The sequence below is a fragment of the Palaemon carinicauda genome, chromosome 31 (genome assembly GCF_036898095.1).
Source record: "Palaemon carinicauda isolate YSFRI2023 chromosome 31, ASM3689809v2, whole genome shotgun sequence".
NCBI lineage: Eukaryota > Metazoa > Arthropoda > Malacostraca > Decapoda > Palaemonidae > Palaemon > Palaemon carinicauda.
Window position 1 is genome coordinate 15,413,603 of NC_090755.1, and position 17,283 is coordinate 15,430,885.

The 17,283-nt window shown below is 37.0% G+C and overlaps 1 protein-coding gene across 1 annotated transcript in view; it reads left to right on the forward strand.

Moving 5' to 3' along the window:
• The first annotated feature begins 678 nt into the window (after positions 1-678).
• Positions 679-17,283, forward strand: part of LOC137624323 (protein C-mannosyl-transferase DPY19L3-like) — a 733,373-nt gene continuing 716,768 nt past the window's right edge. The window contains exon 1 of the mRNA XM_068354997.1: positions 679-1,027. The gene's annotated coding sequence lies outside the window, so the exon portion shown is untranslated. The remainder of the gene's footprint in view (positions 1,028-17,283) is intronic.

Consider the following 17,283-nt stretch of genomic DNA (forward strand, 5'->3'; position numbering starts at 1 on the left):
GTAGTAATAGTACTCTCAAGCAAGAGATCTATAACCCAAGACAGTGGAAGACCATGGTGCAGAGGTTATGGCACTACCCTAGACTAGAGAATAATGGTTTGATTTTGGAGTGTCCTTCACAAGTTTCCTTACAGAATGTTCATCTAGGTACTTCTTTATAATACAATATTTCTAAGATTATAGCCAACAGTTTTTACTACATTATTTATTTGACCACTGGAAGACAAATTACAGTCAAAGATACGCATAGATCACGAACTTTACTAGAGAAGCTTTCGTCTCCACCTATCAGCGCGTTGTGAGTTTTATCAAGGCCTTGGTTTTATCCCTTTAGTTATGGGATTCTGACTAAAGTTGCACAATATGATTTTACATTTAAGAATTTCGGTCTTATTCAAATTCGAAAACTTCTCATCCCAACACGATATATGATAGTGCTATGCCTCAAGAAGCCATTGGAGCAAAAACACTAAAATTCTTACTTGTTTGTGTTTTTAAATGTTGGGGAATGAATGACAACCAAACAACTAAAATTGGATGAAAATAAATCAGAGTTTATGGTGGTTGGAAAGAAAAACAGCCTAAGAAACTCGGGTGATATTCAAATAAACATAAAGAACCAGTCCACCGATATGATGATATCTTGGCAACAGTGGCAGTGCATTACAGCTGAGCTCAGCAGTCAGCACTCGGCCTACTGTTTCAGTGTCTCTTTTTGTGACATATCACCTGGATAACTGTTGTGACCTCACAAACTGCTTGTAGTTTACCGATATAACGTAATTTTTCGCATTGTGTATATACCATTGATTAGGCATACATCGTCTTCGCAATTAAAAGCGTATGTCATGTGTAACAAGTGGATTCTATGGTTGTGTTGGTGATAAAAGTTATGATGAATTAATGGCGAGTGATTTTAATATATACGATATTTTTGACGATCCCGATTTCTTCATTACTGAAGAAAAGCTTGTTGACGACCTCCGACCGAAAATGGATTATTTTATATAGTACTCTGCTGCTCCTGGTGAGTAACATCATTTTAATCTTGTATTGTTACTCATGATGAAAATCCTTTTTTTTCAATTTATTCATTCTGATTATTCAATATCTTTACTTATAGTATGTTAACCATATTACTTATCCATCACGTTTATTCATCCTGTTATTCATTCATTTATTTTCACTTATAGTATGTGCCATTTTATTTACGCTATAATCTAAAAGAAAATTTATTTTTTTTTCTCAAAAGGTTGGACCATTAAAACAAAATTTATTCATCTTTCCTCCCCTGGTAAAATTATAGTTACAGACAAACTCCGATATCCGATATATATATATAAAAAAAGTGTATTTCTTTCTGGCTTATTTGGGGTTTCCAATGATTTTGACCTTTATTTTTGCCGCAAATAATCATATTTAAAGATGCAGGGTCCCCATTAATTACTACAATAATGGGGTTCCACAGTAGAGAAATCAGGGTTTTTCGGTTGGGAGAATTCAGATAACGTATAACTTAACGTAGGAGTAAACATATAAAATAAAATTACGTATTTAACCTAAACACACCCACCTAAACTAACCTAGTTGTAAATGTGTAAAGTGAGAGAAGCTGTCTAACCTAAACACAACCACCTAATCTAACCTAGGAAAAAATATGTAAATTAAGAGAAGCTGTCTACTCTAACCTATACACCCCCACCTAACCTAACCTAGTAGAAAACGTGTAAAAGTCGAGAAGCTGTCTAACCTATACACACCTGCCTAACCTAATCTAGGAGAAAACATATAAAGTGAGATTAGCTGTCTAACCTAAACAGTCACCTAACTTAACTTAGGAGAAAACCTGTAAAATAAGAGAACCCTGACTAGCCTCCTGGCTAGTACAGTTGTAATGTGTTTGCATGGCTGCAGATCGAGCCCTGCCCAGGACCGTGAGTTTAAGCTGTTCGTGGGGAAGTCCACCTCTGTGTTTGGGCACCACAGACGGGGTTGCGCTTGCTCAGCTAACATTTTGGTGAGCATCTATTCTGATGAAACTGGAATTGAGACTAGATACCTTTAAGGGGACCGTTCGCTATGGTGTTTGACCAACAACTTTATAAAATCGAAAATCGTTTTATTGTTTTTATGTATGCAGAAAGATATCTTACATGCTCACCAGAAGTTTCAGCCAAATATGTTTTACAAATAATGAAGATAGAGCGGTCCTTAAATGATGATGTCATCCTTACTGCGTCATCTGCATGACTGAGTTAGACAGAGTCGTCTTTGTGCGTTTATTTTTGCATATCTATAGCGATTTTTGCACTATGTGCTGAAATCTCGTACGTCTGGCAGAAATGGAAGGCATTGGTAGAGGGTAGGCGAACGTAAACTACGATCAACGAGAAGAACAGCCAGGGTTTCCAAAGACGTATAGAAGTTATAATTCATAAGTTTGTTTACTTGTAGTTTAGTTCGTATGTACAGTATGTTGTCTTTTCACAACGTCCTCGTGAACTTTATAGAAAAGCCAATGTTATCTAATGTCAAAAAAAGAACAAAAAGTAAGCAGAGAACAACAAAAAAAAGAACCAAGAAAAGAGGGAAACATGAAAAAGAGTACAAAGCTGGAACATTCTAACTAAAACTTTGGCAATAATGAGAGACCGCTGGCAACTCATGACACCCTTATGCCAAGTGTATTAGTAAACTTAGGGTTTAAATACCTAATTTAGGGTTCGTTTATGTAGGAATAAACAATAAAAGTACAAAGTAAGGTTATCATAATGTTATCTTGATTTTTTTAAGAAAAGAAGCAAAAATTTATAGCAAGTCTTTAGGAGCTCATAACTCAAAAACATACTTATTCCCACTTGAGTACATTTTTCTCATTTATAGTTCGATTTTGAAGTGGAAGATGTCATTGAAAAGAGGAATAAAAATCCCACAATTTTATGTACCAGAATTTTGATTTTCTTTTTTCTCTTTTTTTTCATGAATATTTTACGTCTAGACGAAGAAAATTTAAAAAAAAAAATCATAAAAATAAAAGAAAAAGGAAAATCAAAATCTGTCACAGAATTATTCGATTTATAAAGAAGTTTTGATGGTATGATTTTTAATACAATTGGTGTCATATTAGTGGAGAAAAATGTACCTAAAATTTTTTAAAAACCACGATTTCTGCTAATAAATAAAAAAGTTTTTGATCAAATGACTTGAAATTTTTGTATGATGAAGGTATTATATGTTTAAAACATATTTAGGAATTATGTATTTTGAATCATTAGAAAAAAATGCAAGACATAGCGGACGGACCCCTTAACCTAAACACGTCATTGTTACCTAACGTAATAGAAAATGTATGAAATAAGAGTTTTTAACCTAAAGACACCCACCTAATCTAACCTAGGAGAAAATGTACAGTACTGTATAACATTATCGAAACTGTCTAAACACACCCACCTAACCTAATATAGGGGCTGGTCCTACTTACCTTTACCTCACTTAGAAGGGTGGAAAACCTCTCTACAAAGCAAAATAAGTCTTTTGGTTAGTCACTTCACTTACCTTGAATAAAATCAAAAGTTGCAGACATGGAAGGTTGGCGATCAATCTTATATGAATTGTCTATGTTCAGAAGCAAAGCAATTTATCGTGTTTCATCATTTTTACCATACCCATGATTCATAACCAATAACAAAAGACATTCAGAGGTCACTCTTGTAAGCAGGACTCACTTTATAATTAGTGTCAGGAGGGGACATTCTCCCAGTGGGTGAGGTTTGGTAGATGGCGGAAGAAATCCAAAATGGATTCTTCTTCGGGGTGTTCCTCGAAGGCAAAGAAACTCATACTTGCTTCTCCGTCAGTTCGATCCCTCTATGATGACTCTGCTCGCTCGTTCTCCTCCTGAGGACGTTCGGGTAAGAGTGATGGCTGTTTGGCCCCCAGACAACCCGTGGGTTTAGAAGACGCCGCCGCTTCCCCCAGTGAAGTGGTGCTGCCCTCTGCCGAATGGGAGTCTCTCTCTGTTGACGCTGTTTTTCAACTGTTGCCTTCCTTAGGGATTTCTGGTCCCCCTTCAAAGGGATGGCTGTTGGAGATGATTTAGTTAGGGGCACAGAGGAAGCGCTTACCTGCATCCTCCTAGGTTAACTCCAGTCATCCTCTTCGAGACTCTGAAGGTCATGCACTGGTAGAGTCTCTAGTGCCCTTACCTATAACCCCCTCTGCACGTGCTCGTTCATCCTTTCTTTGTGTCACTTCAGGGGATGAACAAGACCAAGTACAGAATAGTGCTCCTAGGAGTTTCCAGTGGGGAAAGTCAAATGTCAGCTCGCAGATTATGACACATTTCCTCAGCTGAGGGTTTACGAAGTATGACGCACCGATCTGCTCCTCAACAAGGGCAGCACCTCTCTCGTTTAAGAGTGAGACTTACCTCTCCTGAGTGGTCGTCTCCACTGGGTTTTAGGGAATGATTGCTAGACTCATCCATGCCTCTCTCCAGCCCTTTCAAGCATTGCTCTTTGGAGTAAGACAACACGGTGGTCCGGGGATTGTGTTCAGCGTCGGAACCTCTCCGAAGCGCCCTGCTCCTAGTTTTGTTAAGGCAGGACCTTCAGGCCCTGCCCTTAGGATTTTCTTTCTCATCGGGGAAAGAACCCACCCTTCCTGCTGTGTGCATGCACACAGGATATCACCATTCTTCTGCGATTCCTAATGCTGGAGTACTTAGGTCTTCTCATCAAGTTCCTGTTGGAGCATTGGTGAGTGGTCTTGCTTTGCCACATGTAGCTTTGTCTCATGGACAATTGGACCTTAGTCTAGCGAGGTGGTCATACCCATTGTTGCGCACCCATCCACCAAATGAGGTGCAAGGGTAAGCTCATCTCGCGATACATTCGGTTTGCAGAAACAGTTTCATAGATAGCTGCATGCAAGCGCTACTTCTGTAGCACATGTCTTCTCTGCTTCGGCAGTACATGCACCTGCTTCTGAGGTATGTGTACATTCTGCTTCTGAGGTATATGTACACTCTGCTTCAGCAGCACTTGTTCATGACGAGGGGAATGCTACCGTACGATCACCTGTTTGCCCTGTAGGGAGAGTGCATGTGTGGACCATGGAATGAACCATTGCAGTAGCTCAACCTCAAACACGTTCGCTCGGATAAACAGTTTGCGATAGTGCTCCTGTGTGTTTACCATTGGTAACTCACATTCTTTCCCCCCCAGGCAACAACAGCTTTTTTAGCGATTTTGACCAAACGCTTGGTCATCTTCAACCGACTTGGGAACCTCCTATTCAAGCTCCTTAGCATGATCACTCTCGCAGCTTGTCTGTGGGTGTCCATTTGTTTACAAAGGACACCCCCATGGTTCCACAACTTAGTCAAGGCAGTCCTGCAAGTGGTTTCTGGTCCTGGCCAAGTACTACCAGTCAGTCAGGCACCTCTGATTGTGCTTAAGGTGGGTACTCTCCAAATGCCTTTTGAGGTATCAGGCTCTTCCAAAAAAGTCTTTCCTCCATCTGATCTGAGATGGGGGGCTCTTTTCCCAGACAGGCTCCTTTCCCGTCTGTTCCTCCTCCTTTTTCTTAATGGTCGTTTAGATGCCAAAAATATCTAGACTTGAGACTATGAACATTGGTCTAGACCTGTAGTGGGAGAGCCTGGGAATTACTGTATTCCGCTCATTCAGCAGAGAAAGAGACACCAAAGGAAAGGAACAACTTCCCCTGGGGTTATGCTACACCCCAGAACTAGCAGAGGCTTGAGATCTCACGCATGATTATAGGTTATCACCGATCTAAATTGTCCAAACCGAACAATCCGCCTCACCTTCGGTAACTGCAAATCGCCCCTCGTTCCCCTGGAGGCTTCTAAGATAACATAGACTACAAGGGACTACAATTTGGAGTTTATAGTGGTTTTTACTTCCACTCGATACACCCTGGAATAGCACGCACCCAAATCTGTTTATTACCTCTGCCAAGGAGATAATATTTTTAAGTTGGTTTATTTATTTATTTGTGTGTCTGTGGAGACGATTTGTCACTGTGCCTGTGGACAGGATTACGTCAAAACTACTCTACAGATTTTGACGAAATTTTCACCACATAGATTTTAGGTCATGGACGACCCCATTAGATTTTGGAGATGATCTAGATCCGGACTCTAGTTACGGATTTGCATTTTTCACAATTTTAAAGATTATGTTTAAAGAAATTGAGGGGTTTTGACAAAATTTCCATCTCATATGATTCTTAGGCCTTGGACGACTCCATTAACGTTTGGAGATGATCCAGTTCTGGATCCGGATTTAGGTTTGCATTTCTTATTCATATTTATTTGTCTGTGTGTCCATGGACAGGATTACAGGATTACGGCAAAACAACTTGACAGATTTTGATGAAATTTTCACCTCAGATAGATCATAGGTCATGGATGACCCTATTAAATTGTGGAGATGATCCGGATTTGCATTTTTCACAATTCTAAAGATTACGTCAAAACAAATTGACTAATTTTGACGAAATCTTCACCTTGTATAAATCTTAGGCAATGGGCAACCCCATTAACTTTTGGAGATAATCCGGTTCCGGATTCTAGATCTGGAGTTGCATTTTTGTTTTTGTGTCAACGTCATCCTTTGGCGGAGGTCAGAAGTCTTTGATTGCTCTTGTTATATGTTTTTATATTTCTCATCATTATTTTACTTTTTAAATTTGCTATATAAGTCTGATAATTATTTGAGTTATAATTATGCTGGAATTTTTTCTTGAAATAAACAAAATTGATATTTTTGTATTTGGAACATCGTTCCAAGATTTCAGTTTTGACGTTTATTCAAAATTAATTGATGAATAATCACGACTTGTTATTTTTATTATTATTAAAATTTTAGAAATTATTATTACTATTAAAATTATTCGAATTATTATTATTAAAATGATTAAAATTATATTAAAATCATTATTTAGGGTTCTGCTTATTTACAATTAATTACCTCCTCCCACAAAGTTGGAAGGAGGATATGTTTTACCCCCTGTTTGTGTGTGTGTTTGTTAGTGAACACCTTCCTAGCCACAATTTTAACCGTACAGTAATGAAACTTGAAGGGATTAACTGCTATGTAAAAAGCTGGGAAATGATGAAATTTTGGAAGGTCAAGGTTAAAGGTCACAGTCAAGCAAAATGTTCAATTCACATAATCAGCCATAATTTTGGACGTCGTTGTCACAGAGACTTCAAACTTGGTTCATTTTTGAGTGTAAGAAAATCCACGCCAATTCATACATGTTCAGGTTGAAGGTTAAGGTTGAGTCCATGGTCAAGGTCAAGCAAAAGGTCATATTCCGGTTGTCAACCATACGGCCATAGTTTTAATTGTAAAGTAATGAAACCTGTAGAGATTTTAAACTGTTACCGTATTTAAAGAGCTGGAAGTTTTTAAATTTTGGAAGGTCAAAGGTCAAGTTCATGAATGAGCAAAACGTCCATATCATGTAATCAGCCATAAGTTTGGACATACTTGTCACAGAGACTTCACACTTGGTTTACATATGAGTTTGTGAAAATCCACGCCAATTAGTACATGGTAAGGCCAAAGGTCAAGGTCGAGAAATAAGCTGCCGTGGTGGAGGTCTGTACTGTACTGAGTGCCTCTCTAGTTTAACTAGCATTTATATCACATTCATAATAGCACCTGTTAACTCATTCTGTATTAGCATATTTATGATATAATTGTGTGCACAGAAAACTGATAAATTCGGACAAACTGAGGTCCAGACAATCAGAGGCAAGCAAGTGATTGCAAGCTTAGTGCATTTATGCCAGCTTAAAAAAATAGAGCATAGAATCATACTGGAACATGTGAACCCTTCTGCATGTAAACAAATGATCGACCGAAAGGGTCACCATGGTTCTGAAAACATCCAGCAGGCCTGTGCGTACTTGCATTGATCATCAACATACCTCTTTTTCTAAATTAAGGAAAACACTTTATCTTATTATTAACATCAAATGGTTAGATACTTATCATTAAGACCAAAATTTTAGTGTCTACAAAAATTCTTATCATTTACGTAAGATTACATTAGACTTGATTATTTATATAGGTTAATTTAGATCAATTCCTTTCTGGACATAGTCTTTCAGTTTTGCTGGTGGGTTTCTTTCTCTTTATGGTCGTTCTACCATCATAGGTTTTTCTGCTTATTTTACAGGTTTCAGGTTACGTGGCCTTCTCTGTCTTGGACTTACTGGAATGATATAATCAGGTTCACTGTGGGTTATCTTGCAAGGTATTGCAATATAATTTCTGGTATTCTGGTATTTGTCTGTATGCTTGAGTTGACTTTGATCCTTGTAGAGATATGGATTGGGTTCTGGTTCAAATGTACCAGATCTTGTCCTCAAATGAACTCTGTTAACCTGTTTATGATATAAGTTCTGCCATCCTTGCCTTTGATAAGATATGTCTTTCATTTAGTAGTTTTATGATTTGCCTGCTTTCCGAGTTCTCTCAGTATTATCATTCTTACAGAACACATACTGATTAATGCAAAGTTGTGGTGGTTCTCTAGCTCCCTATGAATTTTCTATCGCTAACTTCGCTGCATCTTAGGGTCGCTTATCTCCTCTTAAATCTGTTTCACAGGCAGTTGAGTCACAATTTTCCTGCCAAACATAGTTTCAGCAGGATTAACAAACTCTTGTTTTGGCATAGTTCTCTTTTCGAGTAATTTCTTCATAAGGTTCTTAACTACTTTTACTGCAGCCTCGGCCTTTCCATTGCCTTGGTGGTAATAAGATGATGACATTTGATGGGTAATGATCCATTCTTTCATGAAGTTCTGGAACGTACAATTAATGAACTGTGAACCATTGTGACTCACCAAAGTTGTAGGCCTTCCAAGTCTAACACACGTCTCAGTTACATGAGTAACATTTCTCACTGTTCGAGATTTCAGTTACTCTTACTTTTGGTGCAATAGTTAACAACTACTATATAGTCACATCCTTTATTCTCAAATAAATCACATCCAATCTTTTCCTAGGGTTGACTTGCTAAATCATGAGTGACGAGCGGCTCTTTCCTGATGGCTGGCTTCACCTTTTGGTAACTTGGACACTCATTAGTCATCGTTTCTATTTTTTTAGCATTCCAGGCTAATAAACACTTTCTCTTGTTCACTTCATCATTGTTTCTGGAGCATTATGATAAGTGTTTAGTACCTTTTTAATCACTGGACAATAAATTTTTGGTATAAAGACCCTTTCAGCTTTACATATGATATAATTTTGACTTGCATTGTGTCTCGAAGATTTCTGGAAGTATATTCTATTGGCCTTTCGTCCTAGAATAGTACAGCCCCTAAACCCTTATCTGAACTATTTACTTGTTGAACCCCTTCCTTTTCGGGATCGTAAATTGCAAATAGCCTACGGGTGAACTGCACATCTTCTGTTTTAGTCGCTTGAAGGCTTGGTCACTTTCCTCAGACTGACAAAATTAACCTTGTTCCTTAGCAACTTGCTGATCAGCTGTAGGTCCTTAGTAAGGTTCGGAGGGAAAGAGCTAAATAGTGTACCATACCACAGAAATTATGAACTCCAGTGATTTTTTCTGGATTCAGCATTTTTCTAATCGCCCAAACATTTTCTTCAGTTGTCTTTTCTCTTTGTTCAGGATAATGTACTCCTTGCATCGTTGCAGCATGTTTTCAAGATTTCCTGCCTAATTCTTTTCAGCATCTTCATTTGTACTTCCACGTCCTAACACAATAATATCCACAGCTACGCAGGCAACACCATCCAAATCGACAAGTGCATGATGAAGTTTCTTTTGAAATATCTCTCAATACTTTTAGGTAGTATGGAAGCCTTGTCCATCCTATTCTTTCCCAAGGTGTTATCATTGTAATTAGTTTTGAGGATTCATCGTTTAGTTTTACATGCCAAAATGTTTCTTTTAAATTTACTTTGCTAAATACCTTCATATTTAATAGCTTTGTTAAAACATTGTTGAAAATTAGCAGTCAGCAGTGTTCTTGTTGTAGAGCTAGCTGTATTTAGTAGCTGAGGGTCAATGCAAACTCTAATTTTCCATTTGGTTTTCTAGCAGGCACCATTTGGGAAACCCATTTAGTTGGTTCCTCTACTGGAACGATAATTTTGCATTTCACCAGATCACTCATTGCCTCGTTCACCTTTTGTATAGAAATAGAAATATTCCTGCATAAGGTCACTGATAGGTCGACGGTTAAAATCACTTCACCAAGATCCTCTAGATCGTCATTTGCTTCGATGTTAGCAACTTGGAATATTTTTTATTTATTGTCACAAAGCCCATTTTCTTACAGGCATGTGCATGAAGGAGTGATTAAAAGGGATAACAAACAACAGAAAATAACACTATGATCTCCCTTAGTCTTAGGATTAATTACCAGGGATTCTGCCTCTGTATTTTTCTTCACTTGCTGTGTGTGTGGACGTATCTTGTGTTAATACAGTTGACCATTGCACTGGGGTCAAGCAAAATTTTGATGTTACAATCACTGACTCTCCTCATTCCATATGACCTTGAGTCATCACCGTTCTTTTTCACTGCTTACAGCCACCTTTTCTTGTTGCTTTTGTCTTCGATCACTACTGTCCGTACCTTTATCGCTTTACATTTTACAGCAAAGTTTCCTTTTTTTCTGACAGCTTTTGCATACTTGGCCATATGCAGAACAGTTATCCATGCAAAAACCATGACTTCGTCCACAAAGTTTGCAGTTTTTCATCATTTTTTCATTTTGTGGTTTAACTGCATTCTTCGTCTTGAATTTCTTCTGCTTTCCCCTTTTGAATTTGCTCTTTTGCAAACGATTTGTCCACTTTCTTGATAGATTTTACACTTCTACCTCATAATTCCTTTACGTAAAACATTGATTGTCATATGCTCTGCAAACACTGGAAGCCTTCTTTAAATCTATGTTTGATTCTCGATGCAGCAACTCTTTGAGCTTGCCTCTTGCAGAGAATACAATCTTGTCACGAATCAATCAGTCAGATTCAGTATAGTTACATGGGATCACTTTATTTTTGAGTTCAATGAGAAAAGCATCAAATGGTGTAGACCATACTATATTCGAAAAACTGTGGGACATCACAACCTCAAACTGAGCTATAAATTATCTGGCTCCTTCCTGTCATAGCAGTTCCATCTGCTTTTTTCCAAGGAAAGTGTGTGGATGCCAAAATAATATCGTTCTCCACATAGTATAAAACAGTTGCTTGCTAGGCGGCTTTGTTCAAGCTTCTATACTTACCTCCAAATTTATCTTAAAAAATCTCCTTACTTCCACCATTTTCTTGTCCTAAGGCAAACTGAAAGTAATTTCCTTGTATATCCTGCGATGAATAAGTGAGATCGGCAGTTCACGGTCACAGTCCCTCAGGTACTGACTGTAGCAGTAACAGTTCCAGACTTACTTTAGAAAAAATAACAATCTTCTCTGTAGACTTGGGGTGAATTCAATTCTCATTTCTCTGCCACCATATTAATAAATGGGCATTATTGGCACAAGCAATAGGCGGTGTAGAAATGACACATACAATTCCATATTAATTATCAGGTGTTTTATTATATCTTGGTAGGCACAGTCTTCTATAATATATCAGAAAATATAAAGGGAGCACTATGTGGATACAACTAACTGACTGGTTGAACGACTAAACAGAACTGAGGGAATCCATAGTTATTAGCCTCATATACAGTATAGACATAGGGAACATAGTAGAATCATACTGAGACATGTGTAGTGGACCCTTCTACAAGCAATTGAGCAGAAGGGTCACTTTGGTTCTGGAATATCCAGCATGATCTGTGCACAATGCGTATGTAGATCGTCAACACGTGCAAACACTAGGATGCTCTAATTTGTTAAGTAAAAACTGGAAATGGGCTCTTGTTGGCTGAAACCATTATGACGGATGTAGGCCTACGTCACACAGGATGCGTTCGTTAGACTCGCTCAGTTGGCAAAATATGTATCCCATATGAGTTATCTTTTAAAGGATTAATATTGGCCTTTTAAAATCTTTCCAACTGTTATGTATCATAAGCAGATGTTATTCTTGACTGTCTCTATTGCATAATATTTGACTTAAATCAAACCATTCTCATAAGCTCTTCAAAAAATATCAAATCTGTAATTATTTTGGCACTAGTATTTTACTGATTCCACCACTTCTGTGTTCTTCATTACACTCTTGCATTCTTCTTTAATGTCATAAATAATTCCTTTTTTTACTTGTTTTTGTTGGGGCTAACAATCTCTTCGGATTTTTAGTACTTTACTTGTTTCTCCATAACCTTGGCAAATATACGGCCATCGTATACAGACAATAAAACAACTCATGTATTTCTTAAACCTGTCAATTTTTACTTCGATAATTTTTTGTTGTTTATATATAGCTCTGTTTGATTTCCTGATATGATAATAGCAATTATTTTAATTGTATTACTAATTTTTAAATTTTACATTAGACCATTGGTTTTTTCTTTCAATGGTGCCAAATGCATTTGAAAGTCAACTGCTATTAAAAAGTTAAGTACATCTTTTAAGTATATACAAAATATCAGTCATTCCTCGTCCTGCAGTATATATCCTGCCTTATACCGAGAGGCCAAGGACCTATTTTCAAGAAAAAGTTTCAGATCTATAGTCCATTTCTTTTAGCGATGCATATTTGCACCGACTCGCAGCAGTGCCCTTTTAGCTCGGAAAAGTTTCCGGATCGCTGATTGGTTGGACGAGATAATTCCAATCAATCAGGGACCACGAAACTTTTCCGAGCTAAAAGGGCACCGCTGCGAGTCGGTGCAAATATGCATCGCTAAAAGAAATGGACTATAGTGAAAGGTTGGTGGGGGTTTTTCATATGCATGAACCCCCTGGGCAATTTCACGGTGGACAGCCTTTTGGAAATTCCACATAGTACTTTTTATCCACAGAAGTTTTATATAAACTTTAGGGTATTGCTGTCTATCATATTTGTCCATTGATACTCATACCTTCAAAACTAGGTAAGATTGAAACATTAATGAATAATCTTTTTATATATGTTTCATTACACGAGGAATCTAATTTTAGGTTTAGTTTTGTTGCCTGGGGCACTATTAATTCGTTATGAGTTAATTGTGTATTGAAATACATGATCTAATCATGATGGCCAGTTTGCCTTTGTTGGTAACTTGTACACTTTTACAAATATCAAAATAAGGGTACAAATAGGCCTGGAACTTGTAAAGCATCTCTAAAGCACTTCAATGATACCAAGTTGAGTATGCTAGATAGTTTATAAGGGAGCTATTGCCACAAGACTATGAATCTCTGGAAATCATCTACTCCAGCCCCTGTAGAGAGCTATCAGTATAACATGTTTAGTTATTGTTAATATTCTGGATTAGAAAGGTTGGCAAGATACAGTTAATACAGCATGCAGAATATGCCATTTATGCATTTATATATTTATTCTGCCTCAGATATCTTATTTATGCAGTTTTCTGTGTACTGTATTTCTGTACTTTCTTTTTATCTAGTACTACAAAGATTTTCACTTATTGGCATATTTTTTTTTTTTTTTTTTTTTTTTTAACATCTCATCTGTCTGATAGTACTAGTAAAATATAAAATTTGGGGTTGCTGTGGACAATGTGCAGGATGGTCCTAACAAAGTTACTGGATTTAGATGTGAACTATGCGGACAATATAATGCCAAGTTTTAGTGTCTTCAGGGCAAGTTTCAGTCAAAAGAAAAATGCTAACACAATTGAATACCTTCTTCTTATTATCTCTTTACCTACTGACCCTGCAATAGTAAAAACTGCAATGATACAATGCCTGAATCTTGCTGAACACGTTAGGTCAGATTTCACTTATAACTTGTGACTTGACTGTATTTGAGATAAGGTTTGCTCTTCCTGGACAGAACACTTCTGCTTTCTAGTATTATTTTGTAACTTAGTAACTTTCATTTTTGTCACAATTACATGAAAGCAATGACCAAAATAATGAGAGATATCCTTTTAAAGGCTGGGATTGCTTGTCAGAAGGCACCACATAAAATATTTTGGAAAAAAAAAGAGATTACCACCAGAAACTTTATGGCCTGAGACTTTTTTATGAAGTCGTATAAACTGTGCACTGTGGAGCATTTCGAAGACTTGTGTTTACAAGTCACAAAGGATATCCAGAGTTTGGAATATATTATCATGTCACAAGAACTTGCTGTCTATCAAATGTAACATTTCTGACTAGATATTAATCTCTGGCACTGTCATTCAGTTAGTTCTTTAAGCATGTTGCATAAGATTTTTCATAATTCTGAGCATCATTTGCATTCAGATCTTCCCAGACTGTACTTTCTTGTACAGAGTACTAGGTATGCAGTTAATTCTAGCAGTCATGCCTTCATCATAAGACTCAATACTACACAATATTCTCGAAGTTTTATTCTATTACAGCTGTGACCTGATTGTGGAATGATCTTCCCAATCAGGCAGTTGAATTGCTGTAACTTCAGAAGTTCAAACTTGCGGTGAATGTTTTTATGTTGAACAGGATGATATAAGTTTCTCTTCACACCCTTTATATGATAGATCTATTTTAAAGTTGTTACTGATTTTGAAGATATTTTATATTTTTTCATTACTTCTCATGTAGTTTATATCCTTATTTCCTTTCCTCACCGGACTATTTTCCTTGTTGGAGCCCTTATGCTTATAGCATCCTGCTTTTCGAGCTAGGATTGTAGCTTGGCTAATGATAACAACAATAATAATAATACAGAAAACTTATAACGAAATATGTTCCAGAAATTATCAACCTTCTGTATTGGCATCTGAAAATATGAAAGAAATTTTGAAAAGTGACTAATTACTGCAGATTGTAAAACATGCAGCCCTTAAAGGTTTCAAGATCTCTCATAAATGGCTAAGGCAAGGGTCAGTGACATTGATCTATCAAGCAGGACAATGCCCTAGAGACTGACCATATATACATATGATCAACGCTCAAGCCCTCTCTCCACCCAAGCTAAAGTCATGGAGGACCAGGCAGTGGCTGTTGATGACTCAGCAGATAGACCTATAGGCTTCCCCCCCCCATCCTTAGCTCACAAGGATGGTGAGGTTGCAGCGACCAAAGGAACTAACGAGTTTGAGCGGAACTCGAACCCCAGTCTGGCGTTCACCAGTCAGGGGCGTTACCACATGGGCCACCACAACCCCTAGTAATGAAATCAGCTGATATCCCAGTAATTCCTGACATGTAATGTGACTGGTATAGTAGGTAATTTGTGATTTGAAATTTGTACCTGTAAAAATTACAAGAAATGCTTTCCCAAAATTCATGGAACATTCAATTAAGAGCAGATATAAGGAAAATATGAGGTGGTAACTGTTCCTGCTACAGAAGCAACGTGTTTTGCTACATTGCCAGAGTTCTTGAAGGTTCAGTATCTATAGATGATACAAGTGACGATGCTTCTTATGAGGATTGAATTTCTTCATATTATCATACTTTTGCCTTCAATTTTAACTTGCATAATAGTGAAAATGTCATTTATGAACAACACACTGAAAAATATGTATACAATCACTAGAATGAGAAAATTAGTTGTTTATGTTGTTACCAAAGTAACTTTCTATTGCAGGTGCAGTGAATGTTTGACAGTGTCACCATCTTGTGGCAATAACTCCGTTATGAATCACCCTAGCATATTCATCTTGATATCATTAAATTGCTTCAACAATGCTCAACAAGCTTTGTTTATACTCTTTATTTTGATGTTTGTTATCGTGTACAAGTTATCGACAAAGATAGACTGACTGGTTACTTCAACTATTTTTTATACTAAATGAGCTCATAACGAATTTCTAGTGCTTCAGGTAATAAAACTAAAGATAAAATAAGATTCTTCGTGTCATAAAACATATAAAATGAGGAGTAATTGATTGATTGATTGGTTTGAAGTTTTCTGGCATCCTGTATGAAATGATGATTCATTAATGTTTCAGCCTTATCTATTTGTGAAGGTATGAGCATGGACAGTAATCTCCTAGAGTTTATATAAAATCTATGTGTATAAAAAGTATTTTGTGGAATTTTCAAAAGGTAAGCCCACCCTGAAATAGCTTGGAGGGTCCATAGATAAGAAAACTCGTCATCGACCTTTCACAGCAAGACCTGCATCCCATAACCCTCTATAGCCCCTTTGGGCCTATTTTTAAGAAAAAGGTGCAGGTATGTTCCCTACCCATTTCTTCCTCTTCTTGAATGTACTGCGTTTGTTTACAAGTCGTATTATTTTAAAATTCAGAGCGTCTTCAGGGAATTGTTCTTGAAATCTGGCTTACTATTTTATAGACAATTGGTGTCGACAGAAATCATATCTGGAAGGGGTAGAGGAAGTTCGGCTTATTCTCATATTCTGGGGTTAATGTTTATTTTTTCTATTGCATCGATTCTTTTTGTCTTCCTTGTCCATGGAAAGTGCACGCTTTAAGAATTATCTGTATTTTTAGTTTAGAACTAATAGATAAATGGCATCTCGAATATCATGTCTTGGGCTTTGTGAGATACAGCAAAGAACCAGAATCTACCCTTTAGGTTCCACTTGTACTTCTTTGAGCAGCAACTTCAGACAACAATAAATTGTAATACTTATCAGTCCTTCACACAACATTATTGTTTATAAACTCGAATCAAACGCTCCTATTTTTATAGGGACTTGGTTCATATATATATATATATATATATATATATATATATATATATATATATATATATATACATATATACATACAGTTTATGTATAATTTTATGATCATATACATATTTTTCCCACAATGCATCCATTTCCTTTTTGAAGGGGTGAGGCAAGAAGCTGATACCCTGCGATCTTCAACAGTCATTTACTGTATAGGTTAATTCTGGTAGACCTCGCCCTAATCCATAGATGTGAAAATATTCTTAGCCTCATCCCCTTTTTTTTCTTTTTATCTGGCTGCGACCACCATTGTCGTCTTTGTACCAGATACTAATTACCTAGTTTCATTATATAATGGAGAAAGGGAAAGGGAAGTTTGTGTGTTCATTAGGTTTCTAGGTTTTCTAATGTAAGGAAAGAGTTAACAGAGCCATTGGGGTTTGAGTCAGCATAGTAAGATATGGAAATGTATACCATCTAAAATGACAAACGAATATTTATGTGATTTCATACTTTCAACGAGGTTG